We start from the raw sequence: 17,117 nt of genomic DNA on the forward strand, positions 1-17,117 counted from the left end.
GTAGCTGCTTCAACGATGTATTTCGGTTTGTAACGGAAGCATTGGTTGGTACCTGACTAACAGCACGTGCGACAGCACGTGGTTGGCCTGGTTGTCCCCAGCTAAGAGCACCAACATTAGGGGGGTGTGGTAATGTTGATCAGTTTTGTAAAAAAGTGAACCACAAATTAAAAAAAAATTGTGAAAATTATTTCAAACTATCGCTTGTTCTCTAACTTTCATAGAAACATACTATTCCATGTATGTTTCTATGAAAGTTAGAGAACAAGCGATAGTTTGAAATAATTTTCACAATTTTGCATGCTGCTTAACCTAGCCCAAACTGTCTTCCACTTTGTTAAAATTCTGGTTGAAATTTTGAGACGCTAGAGATGTTTGTTTTAATTTCAAAGACCAGAGGATGATTGCATAGGTTTTGTGTTAGCGCTTTCTGGAGCTGTTATATTAGGAGGCCTCTCAAGAGATTTTTTTAGTCTTAACAAAAAATTCATTAATTTAAATAATAGTTATAGATGTCCCCGTAAAGGGATCGTAAGAATCGCACTCTTCCTGAGCCAAGAGAGCACAACAATCTGTCCAGGTGGATAACGTAGTTCTCTTTAGTATTTCTGCAAAAGAGTGCTTAGAGCGTCTTTTAAAGAAACGCTTCAGATTGTCCGGGGGCAGTTTGTTCGCGGGGAATGGTACTAGATCATATCTCTTCCCACAATAAAGGTGTGCTTTTCAACATTCCTAAAGCAAGACTCCAGCCAGCCCGGGTCTGGTTCCAGGCATGGAATGGAGGGTAGACGAAGGCTACACCCATAGCGATCATTTAGCAATTCGCTTTAGGATCAACTATGGTGTGCAGCATCCGAGGGCGGGAGATCCCTGTCAGGTACGCGGGTGGAAGCTTTCACCGCGGACCTGGGACTGGAGGCCAACACCGACAGTCTAAGCGGGGATGCGCTGGTAGCCGTCCTATCACGCGCGTGCGACGCCACTATGCCGAGGAAAACCCTACCAAGAAACGGCAGGCGCCCGGTATACTGGTGGAGTGCCGAGATTGCAGCTCTACGATCAGCCTGCCTCAGAGCTAGACGTAGGATGCAAAGAGCCCGCACTGAGGATGCAAGAGAGAACCGCCGTGAAGTGTTTCGAGCGCGAAATTGGCCCTTAACAAGGCCATTAAAAGCAGCAAGAGAGCGTGTTTCGACAACCTATGTGAGACTGGCAAATTGCTTGAGAGGATCATCCTCAACAGGCTAACCCCGTACTCAGACGGTACGGACAGCCTGTCAAGCAACCAGTTGGGCTTTCGGAAAGGTAAGTCCACAGTGGACGCTATCAACGCAGTGATAAAGACTGCCCAGATAGCGATCCAACGAAAAATGAAAGGCATTAGATACTGTGCGTTAGTGACACTTGACGTGAAGAACGCATTCAACAGCGCAAGCTGGGATGCCGTCGCGCTCTCGTTACACCAGCTTAGCCTACTACTTCCAGAACCGCGTACCGCTATACGAGACCGATGCCGGTCAGAAAAGGGTTCCTATTACCGCCGCAGTCCCGCAGGGCTCGATCCTAGGCCCGGTGTTATGAAACCTCATGTATGACGGGGTTCTGAGACTGAAGTTCCCTCCTGGGGTCAAGATCGTCGGCTTTGCCGACGACGTAACCTTGGAGGTCTATGGGGAACCAATCCCTGAGGTAGAACTAACCGCAGAACACGCGATCAACACGGTGGAGGAATGGATGAGCGCGAGAGGACCTGAGCTCGCTCATCATAAGACGGAGGTAGTTATCGTCAACAACCGCAAGTCGGCACAGAAGCGCAGAAAAGTGAGTGATTGATCTGTTCATGCTGAGGCAGGTTTGGCGCAGCGACTGGCAACCGTGTAAGGAGTAAACCCAGCCACCCTGAAGCAAAGCAGGAGAGCGAGTGTATAGGCGTATATGTGGACTTCCTCATGCCAAGATGGGAGGGTCGTTGCGTAGTATGTTGGGACTTAGCTATTGATGCCTCGTGGCGTGGCAGAGGAGCGAAGGGTGAGCATCCAAGTCAGCCTCACATGGCATGTTAGAGGCGAGCACAAAAGCAAGCCTAGCAAGGTATGAAAAAGGTGAAAGTAAGCCTCATGTTGAGTGTTAGAGAGTGAATCAAGGTGTGACAGAGAGAGCACCCAAGTAAGCCTCATACAGGATGTATGAACGCATGAGCGAGAGTGAGTGAGTACACCAAGTACAGCCATCCCTCCAAAGGTAATACCGAGAGGTATTACCTCTGGAGGGATGGCTATACCCTGGGGCGAACAATGGCGGTGCCCAATGGAGTTTAGTCGGTATTACCTAGTCATGGTGTCACCATGAGAGCCCGACACTCCAGTACACCCCGTGTGGTAGCTTTTTTTTTTTTTACAATGGAGAAGACCTTTATGTCCTAGCCCAGTACACGTGCTATTGGTAGGGTCCAATCTACCGCACGGGGTGCACTGGGGGCGTGTCGGACTCAAATGGTGACCAGCCATTAATACCGACTAAACTCCATTGGGCTCCGCCATCATTCCTTCCAGGAACTACCTCTCGGTATTACTTCTGGGGGGATGGCTGTACTAAATGTACTCATTCACTCTCACTCACGCGTTCATACATCCTGTATGAGGCTTACTTGGGTGCTCTCTCAATCGCACTTTGATTCACTCTCAAACACTCCCACATGAGGCTGACTTTTGTGCTCACCTTTTACGTTCCATGCGAGGCTGACTTGTGTGCTCACCTTACTCATTCCTTGCTAGGCTTACTTTTGTGCTCGCCCTACCCATACCATGTGACTTGGGTGCTCACCTGATTCACGCTATCACCTGATTCACTCTCAATCGTGCCACTCTATTGTACCTTTGTCACTCCCTCTGGCATCCCATGTGGGACATTTTTCTTAGGCCCCACTTCTGACATACCATGCGAGGCTGACTTTTGTGCTCACCTTTTTCATTCCTTGCTAGGCTGACTTTTGTGCTAGCCTCTACCAACCTGTGAGGCTGACTTTTATGCTCACCCTTAACATGCCGTGTGAGACTGACTTGGATGCTCACCCTTTCACTCCTCTGCCACGCCATGAGGCATCGATAGCTAAGTTCCAACATACTACGCTACGACCCTCCCGTCTTGGCATGAGGCAGTCCACTTATACGCCTATACACTCACTCTTCTGTCTTGCTTCGGGGTGGCTGGGTTTACCCCTTACGCGGTTGCCATTCGCTGCGCCAACCTGCCTCGGCATGAACAGACCATTCACTCTCTTATTTTGCGCTTGGCCTTTTCGCTCCAGCTAACCAATCACTAGTTAGCCGTGCCCGTCGTCTGTTGCTCGGTTCGCCAGATTACCTGTAGCCTACTGGCAATCTGGATGGTAGCAGCCGAGACTGCGTTCCACTTCTCCACCGATTGACACATCCTCTGAATAAGGGTATCAGGGGTTGTGTCCCAGCCACAGACGTCAAGCATTGCTCTTCTTTCGACGTCGAACCGATGACATACGAACAGTATGTGTTCGGCAGTTTCATCTACACCTGGGCAGTCCGGGCAGACTGGGACCTCCGCGTGCCCGAACCTGTGGAGGTACTGACGGAAACAGCCATGGCCTGACAGGAATTGTGTCAGGTGGAAGTGAACTTCCCCATGGGGTCTTCCCACCCAGCTCGATATGCTAGGTATCAGCCGGTGATTCCACCTACCTTTCGAGGAGTTGTCCCACTCACGCTGCCATCTGGCGACCGAGGTCGCCCTGGTGCGCTCGCGGGCTCCCCTATTTCCACGTAGCTCAAAGCACTCCTCATCTTCCCGAATGACCAGCCCGACTGGCATCATGCTCGCTATCACGCAGGATGCATCGTGTGATACCGTGCGATAGACAGGTAGGAGGCACATCACGCGGTAGGTGCTCTCCAGTTTCTGTAGGTAACTGGTTACCCTCAGTGCTCTTGACCATGACGGGCCGCCGTACCTGAGGATAGATACGGCAACGCCTGCCAGTAGCCTACGTCTACTGGCGCACACCTTTGAGCTGTTGGACATCATTCTCGATAGTGCCGCAACAGCAGTCGACGCTCTCTTGCACGTATAGTCGACATGGCTGCCGAAGGTCAGCTTGTCGTCTATAATGACTCCGAGAGACTTCAGACTTCGCTGTGAAGTGATCGCGACTTCTCCCACATGGATAACTGCATGTTGTACCGACGTGCGGTTGTTGACGATAACTACCTCCGTCTTATGATGAGCGAGCTCCAGGCCTCTCGCGCTCATCCATTCCTCCACCGTGCTAATCGCGTGTTCTGCGGTTAGTTCTACCTCAGGAATTGACTCCCCGTAGACCTCCAAGGTTACGTCGTCGGCAAAGCCGACGATCTTGACCCCAGGAGGGAACTTCAGTCTCAGAACCCCGTCATACATGAGGTTCCATAGCACCGGGCCTAGGATCGAGCCCTGCGGGACTCCGGCGGTAATCGGAACCCTTTTCTGACCGGCATCGGTCTCGTATAGCAGTACGCGGTTTTGGAAGTAACTTTCCAGGATCCGGTACAGACCCACCGGTAGGCTAAGCCGGTGTAACGAGAGCGCGATGGCATCCCAGCTTGCGCTGTTGAATGCGTTCTTCACGTCAAGTGTCACTAACGCACAGTATCGAATACCTCGCCTTTTTCGTTGGATCGCTATCTCGGCAGTATTTATCACTGAGTTGAGAGCGTCCACTGTGGACTTACCCTTCCGAAAGCCAAACTGGTTGCTTGACAGACCGTCCGTACCTTCCGCGTACGGGGTGAGCCTGTTGAGGATGATCCTCTCAAGCAGTTTGCCAGTCGTGTCTATCAGACAGATTGGTCTGTACGCCGATGGGTCGCCTGGCGGCTTCCCGGGCTTCGGCAACAGCACCAGTTTCTGCCTTTTCCATCTATCGGGGAAACGGCACTCGTCAAGGCATCTCTGCATAGCTAGCCTGAACATGTTCGGGTTCGCTATGATCGCTGCCTTGAGAGCGTTGTTTGGAACTCCATCCGGCCCTGGAGCTTTGTTCATTGCTAGGGATTTAGCCACTGCGAGTAGTTCTTCATTCGTCACTGGAGCCACCATTTCGACCGTGCCCGCACTGTCTCGTAGTGCAGGTGGCCAGGGGCTTGTGGCTCGAGACGGGAAGAGTACTTCGATAATCGTTGCCAACCGGTCCGGAGACCGTTCTGGGGGTGAGGAGCCCCCTTTGGTCTTGGCCATCACAATCCGGTAGGCGTCACCCCACGGATTCGCGTTGGCACTCTCACACAGGTTGTCGAAACACGCTCTCTTGCTGCTCTTAATAGCCTTGTTAAGGGCCAATTTCGCAGCTCGAAACACTTCACGGCGGTTCTCTCTTGCATCCTCGGTGCGAGCTCTTTGCATCCTACGTCTAGCTCTGAGACAGGCTGACCGTAGAGCTGCAATCTCGGCACTCCACCAGTATACCGGGCATCTACCGTTTCTTGGCAGTGTTTTTCTCGGCATAGTGGCGTCGCACGCGCGTGATAGAACAGCTACCAGCGCTTCCCCGCTTAGACTGTCGGTGTTGGCCTCCAGTCCCAGGGCCGCGGTGAAAGCTTCGCTGTCGAAGTGATTGGACTTCCACCCGCGTACCTGACAGGGATCTCCCGCCCTCGGATGCTGCACACCATAGTTGATCTTAAAGCGGATTGCTAAATGATCGCTATGGGTGTAGCCTTCGTCTACCCTCCATTCCATGCCTGGAGCCAGACTCGGGCTGGCAAAGGTCAAATCAATCCACGCCTCCACTCCGTTTCTACGGAATGTACTAGCGGAGCCATCATTAGCTAGCACAGTATCGAGTTTCGCAAGCGCTTCCATTAGCGCTTGACCCCTGCTATTTGTACAGCGGCTGCCCCACTCCACTGCCCAAGCGTTAAAGTCTCCCGCTATTACTACCGGTTTCCGGCCCACGAGGTCCGACGAGAGCCTGTCGATCATCTGGTAGAACTGTTCTATTGGCCACCTTGGTGGGGCGTAGCAGCTGCAATAGAACACACCATTGATCTTGGCAATCGCCACACCCTCGGCGGAGGGGTGTACTACCTCTTGAACCGGGAACCGTCCCGTTGTACAGATTGCCACCATTCCAGACCCGTCCGACACCCAATTGCCGTTGCCGGCAGGGATGCTGTACGGGTCTGATAAGAGGGCGACATCTGTCCTCGACTCCGAGACCGACTGCCACAGCAGCTGTTGGGCTGCTGCACAATGGTTAAGATTTAGCTGTGTGACTCTCACGGCTTCTTCTTATTTAACTCGCCGAAGGGACACGAAGGTCCGCCCATAGCATGTTTATGGGCTTGCTTCTTAGCGGTGCAGATAAGGCACTTATATGCCTTAGTGCACCCCCGCTCTTTATGTCCCTCCTCGCCGCAGCGACGACATAGCTTGCTCCTATCTATGCCTTTGCATTCGTATGCTTTGTGGCCGGATTCAAGGCACCGATAGCACCTATCCACTGAAGGCGGCTGGGGTATACTAATAGGACATACCGACCAGCCGATCTTCAGCTTCCCTTTCTCGGTTACCTTTTTGGCATCCGCCTTCAGTAGCCTGAGGTAGGCTACTTGGGTGCCAGAGGGTCCATCTCTCAGTCGCACAGAGGCCCGCTCGATTGTGACGTCGCAGTGCTCCTTGACGGCTGCGACGACGTCTTCTGCGGTCGTGAACTCGTCCAAGTGCTTGCACTGGAGAGTTGTTTTCGCACCTAGCGACCTGATTTGGGCGCCCTCACCAAGGACCTCTTGGGCCAAGGCCTTGTATACTGCACTTGATTGTGCGCCTCGCTTCAGCACCAGGAGCATCTCTCCCGTGTTGGTGCGTCTTACGCTACGCACATCCTGCCCAAGGGCCGAGAGGCTTTCGGCCGCCTTCATCGATTTAAGGACATCGGCGTATTTGTCCTTGTCGGTTTTTAACCACAAGGCTTCGCCTCTGTCCTTGGCATTCCTCGCAGGCCGCGGTACCTCCGGTTTCGGAGCCGGCTTTTTCTTGGTGACCAGCGTCCAGGGGTTTGAGCCCCCCTGGCCCGGTCGTGCCGGGTTTCTGGTACCATCGCTCTCCACAGCGAGGTCACTCTCGCCCTCGCTTACCTCACCCAGGCGGCGTTTGACCTTGACGGTTGCACGCCGAGTGGTGTCGGTTTTGGAACCCTCGCCTGGCGACTTCCTAGGGCGCTTTGCATTCGATGTCGTCTTGCGATTGCCCTTTCCTTTTCCCTTCGAGGGGAACTCGGTCGCCGCTCCGATCGACGTGACTGCTCCGTAGAAGGTAAATGCCACTGTCTGTGAACCTCTATCGACCTTCTCTCTTTCCTCCCTATTGGAGGCCACTGTCTGGGTTTCTCTGTCGGGCCTCTCCCGACATTCCACCCTCTCAACATAGGCCTGCTGTTCCTGTCTTGCGACACGAACAGCTTTCCGGAGCTCCAGGTAGCTTAGCATCTACTAATAGCACGTGTACTGGGTTAGTACGTAAATTGCATTCTCCATTAAAAAAAGCAAGACTTATCCGAATGACTCTCTGCGCACATACCACAGCGAATTACTTTTGCTATCCGTATGCGTCATTGTTGAATTCTTTTGCTTTAGTACTTCCGAAATCTTTAAAATACTTAGCAGATTCTTTGTCATTCGATATGGTCCGATTGAGTTCCATGTGTTGGATTGTTAACGGGAAATCGGATTCTCCGGTTACGAATCTTGTTTGACATCAATTTTATCATCAGCAAAGTACAGAGAAAAATTTACGACTACAAAGAAAGAGACAGAGATTATGGGGATGATAGGAATTAAAAGGTGAGTCAGGGGATAGTAAAGCAAAAGTGCGGTCACCTTTCTTTGTTCGATGTATGACTGGATGTTATCGTTTTTATTGACAGCAGACAAAATGAATATTTAAAACCTATTTCCAGCAACAGATCATAAAAGCATCTTCGTTTTGCTCGCTTGTGCAAAAATATGGGGATAGTGACGGGACTTGGACTGATAATCAAATGATTTTCATCGTAATCAACCACGTGTGCCAAAAATTGTGTCCGCAGTAGTCTTGATATAGAGTCTCCTAAATACAAGCTCCCTCCGTTACATTCAAACACTTAGCGTAATATGTTTTAGCTTTTTATGTGTTTTAGCTATGAAATTCGGGGCACATTGGTTGTTGAGGATGATCGGAGCTGGTGGAGTGGGGCGTTGCGGTTCTTGTATTTGTGAGGCATTCCTCACCAACACTGAGGTTTGCGTGGCAGAGGTCCAATTGGAAGTCCTTAGTGATGGTCGTTGGGGTTGGGCTTGATCAAAGAGTTTCGATAGTAGTTGGGTGCTCCAGGTGGCATTGGACCGTGGGGAGCGTCCCCACAGCTCCAAGGGGCAGCGAGAGGCGGGTATTGCAGGATACGCAGTCTGGTGTTGGAACGCTGGAGATGGTGTGTGCATGGGTCACCTTGGTGTGCCCCTTCCGAAGACGGGAGAATATCTTTTGCTCCTTCTGGTTGTCCCTGTCTGTCCAGTTCTCGGTGAGACAGATAAGAGGTGGAATGGTTCGCGGACCCCTAGAGAGCCGTGAAATCGTTGCTGGGGGTCCGCGAAGAAAAATATGTTTCCCAAGTGCCTATTGAAATTTCATATCTTGTTTCCTAACAAACTGAAAATATATTGATGGCATACAAAATTGATGCATATCCGCAGCAACTCAGAGTGATTTTTAAGGGGTCCGAGGTACGCTAAAGGCTGAGAACCGCTGACTTGAAACATATTTTCAAATGAACCTAGCGCTACCAGCTCACTTTGGATATTTGTATCTGTTCTTGTGGAGAACAGTACAGGAAGATTGAAATGCGACGTGGAAAAACAGTTTTGTGTAGTTTGCTTATTCACGTTGACAGTTGTTTACAGAATTTGCTTCATGTTGTTTTGAAAAGACTTGTAGCTCAACAGCTCAATGTTCTGAATCAATTCTTTTGAACTGCTCAGAGGTAAACCAAAGGGGCGCAGAATTGAGACTCCGCCAAGGGTACCAAAAGACCACGTTATGGCCCTACTTACTGTTATTTTGCACTTATTGACACCAGGTTACTTCGTGTAAGTCCTTTGAATCAACTTCTACGGGGTGGTAGGGTATCACAATGATTACCGCTTATTCCATTCTACCAGCCATCGAGCATAGCTCAGTACCTGTGAAACTGCTTGCTGCCCCCTGTTAGCCAGCTTGTCAGCCATCTTGTGACCATCTAGTCACATATGCCCTGGCACCCATATCAAAGTAAGCTAGCATTTGCTTGCCAGATTCTATAGCCATAGACGAGTTTGGATTCGAAATTACAACTCAGAGCTCGTAACTTAGGGCGGGCTATCTGACAAAATAACCTACTTGTTGGCACTTAGGTCGCTTCAAAGCAGAACATTTCTTAAACAATTCGTATTAGCATTTACCAATCAAAGAAATATAGGCAGTGTACAATCTAGGAACCATTCATAAATTACGTAATGGAAAAATTGCCCAAAAATTAACTCCCCCTTCCCCATCCAACAAATTGTCATAAATTCCTTTATCTCTCCCTACTATGTAAAAAATTATTTAATTTTTTTCTACAGTAAAAACACGCTATGCAACGTTCTAGCTTATTTCCTCCTTTCCCATATGTCACCATTTAACATTTTGTCGAACCTCCAGTGGCGTAGCACTAAAATATTTGGGGGGGGGGGGGGGGGGTGTTGTCTTGAAATGAATGAATGTGGTTAATTAATGAATTAATTTGAGGGTGAAATGAAATTTGAAATTTATGAATATGAATATGACCATTCCGAAAATATTTATATTGATTGGGTTGTAGCGAATTTCGCTAAATCGGAAGTCGCCATCTTTGATTTCAAAATGGCGTCAAAAATCAATTTCTGGCACCTACTCTTCAAGTCCATTCCGAAAATACCCATATTGTTGGGGTTCGGGCAGACCCGTCTCTTCCATCTTTCCGAAAATCTTCTAAGTGTTTTGCATTCAAAAGGACTATTTTTTGCAAAAACCGCGTTAATTGGAAAATCCGCGTAAAAAACGCGTTAATTAGAAAATCCGCGTAAAAAAACCTCGTAAAAAACCGCGCAAAAAAAAACCGCGCAAAAAAAAACCGCGCAAAAAAAACCGCGTAAAAAAAACTGGGTGTACATAATTTTCTCTAACTGTAAAACAGTTTGATACAAGAGCAATTTTTCAAAAGTTTTTACGTGCATTACTTTCTTAAAAAAGAGTTCGATTACTCTATTTTACCTTAGTTACAGGGAATAAATACTCCTGCAAGAAAAAATATGCACTAAAAAAATGTGTAATTTTTCATAAAAACAAAAATTAATGTTTAAAATTTAAATCGCAAAATCACATTTTTTTAAATTTTTTTTATTTTTTATATCTAAAGAGAAAAAAAGCTATTTGAATGTTATTGCGTGATGGAGAACTTAGCAACAAAAAAGTTTTTCCAACAATAATTTTTTACATTTTTTTAATTGTCACTAATTGATAAACAAAACTGTAATTTTATTACCGAATACAATTCTAAATGTCATTTTAATCAAAATACATTTAACAAAAATCTTCCAAATGTGACATTTGTTTCAAAAAAAAAAAACAATTAGGTCCAAAAATTAAGCTTATTTTAGAAGTTATTCCCGTTTTTTCATCATGAACTATCAATACTCAAATGTTTATCGTTTTGAAGATGCAAAAAAATATTTTTGGTGTATTTGGTTCATGAAGTTTTCATTAAAACGTTGTCTTAGCAACAACTTCACATATTTTTATAATTCATGCTGTTTGCAGTCAAAAGTACAATTTTTTGGTTGAATCTGGTGCCATTTCAAAATGTTCCTAGCAAATTTTTTCGAAAATATGATAATTTCAGAGTTATTTTAAATTTTTGCTTTACTATATGAATTAATATATTTTATTTTCATTCTATCTTTGCAGGTAAGCCGAACGACTTTTTCATATATTCTCGAAACAAACGTAAGTGTTTTCCTAATATCGAAATTTCACGTTGCATTGCGACAGACTGTAAAAACTGTTTTCGATCATTTATTTTACTTTTCTTGGCTATTAAAGTTTATAGCTTAAGAACGAGTCCTTGTATACGAAATTGTATTTCTCCATTTAATTCAGTACTCAAATACATCATAAATAGCCACTAACTTGCATTTTTTATTCAATTTTCTTCATTTCCATTCCAACTTGGGGGCTATTCAAATAATTGATTGAACAAAGGAAAGCAAATGCTCATAAAAATTTATACTGACCTACTAGAAACCAGCGGAAAACGGCATTTTCATCAGTTTCTATGTGGATAGTTTTTTTTCTTTGATATTGAAATGATTTGTCAACTATAGGATCTGTACTAAGAGATCAGTTACAAGATCCCATTCCCACAATTTACAAAGAGTCCCCATGGTGTTTGAAACATTAAGTTCTCAATGTAATGATCAGACAGTAAACATTCAAAATTATTATTTAAATATTAAATACTAAATATTTTTTAAAGTTAACTGGTAACCACTACTATTTTTGCCTTTCTCATATAGAAAGGTTATGCAATCACTCTGAAAAACGTCAACCTAATCCCGGCCCGGAGGGCCGAGTGTCATATCCCATTCGACTCAGTTCGTCGAGATCGGAAAAAGTCTGTATGTGTGTGTGTATGTATGTATGTGTGTGTGTGTGTGTGTGTGTGTATGTATGTGCGAATGTGTCAAATAATGTCACTCATTTTTCTCAGAGATGGCTGGACCGATTTGCCCAAACTTAGTCTCAAATGAAAGGTGCAACCTTCCCATCGGCTGCTATTGAATTTTGGATCGATCGGAATACTGGTTCCGGAATTACGGGTTTCAGAGTGCGGCCACACAGAAATTTCTCATATAAACTATAGGAAAAATTAAAAATAGAATTTTTATTTTTGATGTTAAATGTGTTCAAGGTGCATGAAACGTCGAGATTTGATGCAAACTCGAAAAAAAATTTGACGACGATTCACTTTTTTGGATTTTGGCACATTTTTGCCTTTTCTCATATAGAAAGGTTATGCAATCACTCTGAAAAACGTCAACCTAATCCCGGAGGGCCAAATTTTTTTGTTCAACTCGCATAAGGTTTCTGAATTTTAACAGGGGCGTAGTTGATGCTTTACGGAGAGGGGTTACACCCCCCCCCTCTACTGTTCACTCCCCTCCTTTAAAAATCTCCTTAAATCACCCCTCAGACCACCACCCCATCCAGCCCTCATACCCCTCCTTTTCAACCCCATCATCTTTAAACCACCACTATATCACAAAGCATACCAATTTAAGCTGGGGAGTCGTTCGTTCATGGGACTTTCGCCCTCCTCACATACCCACCCCCGCATGACAAAATGAGTTAGCAAGCAGATAACATTGATCTAATGCTGATTAGGCTAATGAAGTATGATATTTTTTTTGTTTCAAGTGTTTCACCGTCGACACGTAGCTCATCAAGTTCGTGGCTGGCATGCCATTGTGTATAAGTGCAAAGTGTACTAAGAATGTAATGGACATTTCCACAATTATGTTGAACATAAAAAGCCTCCGTGCCATAGTTTAGAGAAATGAGAAAGGCACAATTGCACCGCTAGGTGGATTAAAACAGGTTTTTTTCAATTCAATTAATTTTGGTTGTTGGCTACGCCACTGATCTGGCATGTTTCATGTTCCTTTTGATTTAACAACATACTCAGCAGGGATATTTCGATTTACCAATGAATAATGCCGATTCTTGAATTCATTTAAAAAATATTTCTCTTATTTTACTCCAAGTTCGACGTTGCAAATCCAAATAAAGGAACCGCCATGTGTTCTGGCCTAAATATTTCACTGTGCTTCAAGAATATTACGACAGAACAAAGCGGAAAACCACACCGGAGCAAAATGTGATCTGAAATAAGGTAACTGCCGAAACAATGACATTTCCATCGAATTGATTTTTTTCTTCCTTCCGGACAATATCGATAAAATAGGATAGAAAAGTGGTAACGAAATGGATCTACCGGCTGGTGGGCAGCTCATGCAGAGGCAATGAATTTTTAAAATTCAATTTTATATTTCCTTCCAATTATAGCTGTAACGTTTGGTAGATTTTAATGTAGGTCTGCTTACAGGTGAAATGCGCAGTGAAATTTATTGCTTTTATCGAAAACGTGCTGCCAAGCTGAGTTCGTAAAATAATTAACTTGCATTATTGAAATCAACCTTTTGTAACGTACATAATTTGAATCGTCCGTGAAAACTGTTTCCTGGTTTGGCTTTTCTTTGTTCAGCATTGCCATCGAGCGCATTCGCGTTTGCACACTGCTGAGAAAATAAATCGAGCTCTGTAGAATGTAATATGTAGGATTTATAAGATTAGAACAGTGTCGTCCAATTTCAGTTTCTCGGTGAAAAGGATATCTTTACGAACATAGATATTGGCTGCAAATTTGCCCATTGGCAGGTTGATCCTATATTATCTGTCATCAGTAAAATATTTCGCTTGCAATAGCAACAAAGGGTCTCAGCGCAGGGCGGAAACCAATACCGATTCAGTGTAGCTAGATAACGAAGAATTGTTCATTGTTTCAAATCCACTCCTCTACCCAGAGCAACGACACACTTTATCAATACCTCCGCATTTGTAAAAGGTAGAGCACTCCAAGAGAACGCGCGCTCTGTGCATATGTCGGTCGGCACAGTACCTATAGGTATCAGGAAGCAGTTTCTTGCCGTACGACGACAAACATCATCCTTCGATGTGTAAGACTAGGGCTGGGATTTGCCACTGCCGCCACTTGGAGTATGTACTTCAACCTGGATGCGGGTGCTCCATTTTCGGCACGGAAGCAACCGGTAAAGAATGTAGCACACCGAAGCAAAAATCGATAGGCAAATATTTATGGGATTGTTACCAAGCAGGAACCGTATCTCCTCTCCTTGGAGACTCCCAGCCCGGAATCTGTTCTTTCATCTTGCGCTTCTTTTATGCACACCAAACCCTTGTCACAGCAAAAGGGAAGGCCATGTTCTGCCGTGGGGTAGTACCCAGAAACTGGAAACCTTTGGATGCGTGGGTGTGCTGGTGGGGGCGAGCGGAAAGGTTTGGTCTTTTTGTCGGTTATCAGAATCACTCGGTTCCGATCACGGTTGACGATTGTTGTTTGCTTGTTGTTTGGAATTCGAATAATAGCTTTCAGCGGAAGCGGATGGAAAGGGGGCTCTTCTTGACGGAGTGATGTTGATGACACAGATACCGGAATTAGTCGGCTTTTTCCACCCACACAAACGGTACCTGTTTTGCAACTGAAGCTGGCTTGGCAAAAGATTGGTGTAGAGTGCTTCGAAAGGCTCTACTCAATACTGGTAGTGTCCGGTTGTCGGAGAAGTGTTAATCTTCTCATGGATCATTGCTTCGGAGTGTAATCTAGCTGTTGGCATTAAATATTACTTATGCAGGTGTGACAACGATGAACTTCTAAACGGGAAAGCAATTGTTTTGAGTGATACAAAACTTGAAGGTGAGGTGCCAGTTAAACACTAAATCCAATCAACTGTCTTTTGGCATGAGAGCCAACTGTCTGCAAGTATGCAACAATTTTTTCCCAAAGAAAAAAATTGATAAACCCAGTGGAACACGAAACATTCAATCTAACTTTTCTAATATTAGGTCTCGTGCCATCATGCGCGGCGGTGGTCAGCTATTTTCGTCCGTGTCCCTTATCACCTATTTTTATAAAGTGATTCATCAGCAGTGCTATCATTGAAAATGAACCACCTTGGATATGCAACTATTTTTTTACGATTTTTTTAATGCAAATAATTAAGCAATCTTCATTTCGTTATATTCTGAATTGCACATATTTTGTCGTAGGTAATTTTAAATGTACTTTGAGACGACGCCGGTGCTTGAGTGGTAAGCGTACCCGCCACTCATTCCAGTTGGTCTGGGTTCACTCCCAGCCGAGGTCGTTGAGATTTTTCTGAGCTGATTTTTCAGTCACGTCACGTGACTGTGGTCACGTCTTCCAGCGGAAGGGAAGTAAAGTAGTGGCGTAGTAAGAAATTTTTTCGAGGGGGATATGAATATTTTTTGTATATATTCGAAAAACGCTTTTAATCCACCTAACAGTGTGATGAGACATTTCTTATAACTCTAATCACTCTCTTCGGATATTATATCGTTTGAGAACATTTAGAACTTGATGCTTCGCGATGTTTTTGATAACACATACTCCATGGGATAGTGACAGGACTCAGGGAATAGCTCAAATCAGCATAGGACAACATCAGTGCTAGAAATCTCAAACCAAATCAATGGGAAAGCGAAAAAATGGCCCATAAAATAGACATACCAACGAATTATTGTTAATGCTCTGTTAATAAAATATCTAAATTAAGGTGGGAAAACTGAATTTTCCTAAAGGGGTTATATATTGTACTGAGCCAAAAAAATCGAAATAGACTACGTTGTGAAGCGATGGTCACTATTTATTAAAAAATCACGGTTAAATAAAAAATTAAACTATTAAAAAATTTCAAATAGTTTATAATTTTCACAAACTTATTAGGAAAAATTGTTTAATAAGCTTTCGTAATATTGTGTAGGAAAAAAGCTGAAAATTTGCATATTTCCATCTTCATGATAAGGAAAACATGCGCAAGAAAGGATTTACTCGAATTCAGTCTTGTTCGTCTGCTAGAGCCCATCAAACATATGTTCATATTTGGCTGATAAAATCGGGATTTCAATGTATTATAATAGATATTCAGCATTCAAAGAAGTTTCTTGTGAACGAGTGTAGAACGACTTTGTTTCTACTTACTTGAATTCAGCGGCGTAGCCAGAAATTCGGTTTGGTGGGGGTTTGGTGAAAATCGATCTTACTGTCCAAACGGCATAATTCCGAAACCGTTATTTTTGAAGTTTTAAAATTATGCAGAATTAATTTTTCAGAAAATAGTAACAGAGTTCGTATCTTTAGCGAATTTGTTGAGACTTTATTGTGGTCATGAATATTAATCTGAGAAAATTCACCATAAATACTTCTTGGACGATATACCGTCAAAATTATTTTATCAAATGATGCGCTGTTTAACGTTTGTAAAACTCATTGAAGATACTAAACCTCCGAAATTGGCGGTCTCAAAATGATGCTATCTTGACCTTAAATTACTGTTTTTAAACATTTGACCTAGACATATAATTGGTCATACAACAAAAATCAAATGCTCATCAAAATCGATCAGAACCTGCTAGAGTCGAATGGAAATCGTCATTTTTCATAACTTCTCTCTACATTCGGAAAGTGTTATCCTCGTTATTAATCATAATACGTTTTCGTCTCAACTCGACGCATTCCCAAAATAAAAACCTGTTTTAATCCACCTAGTGGTGCAATTGTGCTTTTCTCATTTGTCCAGACTACGATTCCATGGCTGGTTATGTTCAATACAATGGTGGAAATGAATATTACATGTTCAGTACGATTTGCACATACATACAACGGATCGATAGCTACGATCTTGAGATACTATGTGATACTGAAACATCGCTTGAAACCAGCGGCGGATCATGGAGAAAGATCCGGGAGGTCCAGGTCCTGCCAAAAATTTTCAACTTGTTAAGAAATTTTAAACTTTAAAGTAGCAACCCCTCACTGCATACTCCCTCCGGGCCGATATGATTGACGATTTTTAGAGCGATTGCATAACCTTTCTATATGAGAAAGGCAAAAATGTACCAAAGTCCAAAAAAGTCAATTTTTGTCAAACATCTCAATGTTTCATGCATTTTAAAGTCATTTGGCATCAAAAATACAAATTTGATTTTGAAAATTTTTCATTTCAGTGTATATGGGAATTTGCTGTGTGATAGCACTCTTCAACTCGTAACTCCGGAACCGGAAGTCCAATCAAAAAAAAAATTCAATAGCAGCCGATGGGAAGGCTGTACCTTTCATTTGAGACTAACTTTGTGTAAATCGGTCCAGCCATCTCTGAGAAACAGAGGTCACATTTTTTTCCTCATACACACATACACAGACA

At 44.5% G+C, this 17,117-nt stretch overlaps 1 protein-coding gene across 2 annotated transcripts in view; it reads left to right on the plus strand.

Moving 5' to 3' along the window:
• LOC131682297 (hemicentin-1-like) overlaps window positions 1-17,117 on the plus strand; it is a 1,033,786-nt gene that overhangs the window by 89,004 nt on the left and 927,665 nt on the right. The window lies entirely within an intron of this gene.

This window comes from Topomyia yanbarensis, chromosome 2 (genome assembly GCF_030247195.1).
Source record: "Topomyia yanbarensis strain Yona2022 chromosome 2, ASM3024719v1, whole genome shotgun sequence".
In the NCBI taxonomy this organism is placed as follows: Eukaryota; Metazoa; Arthropoda; class Insecta; order Diptera; family Culicidae; genus Topomyia; species Topomyia yanbarensis.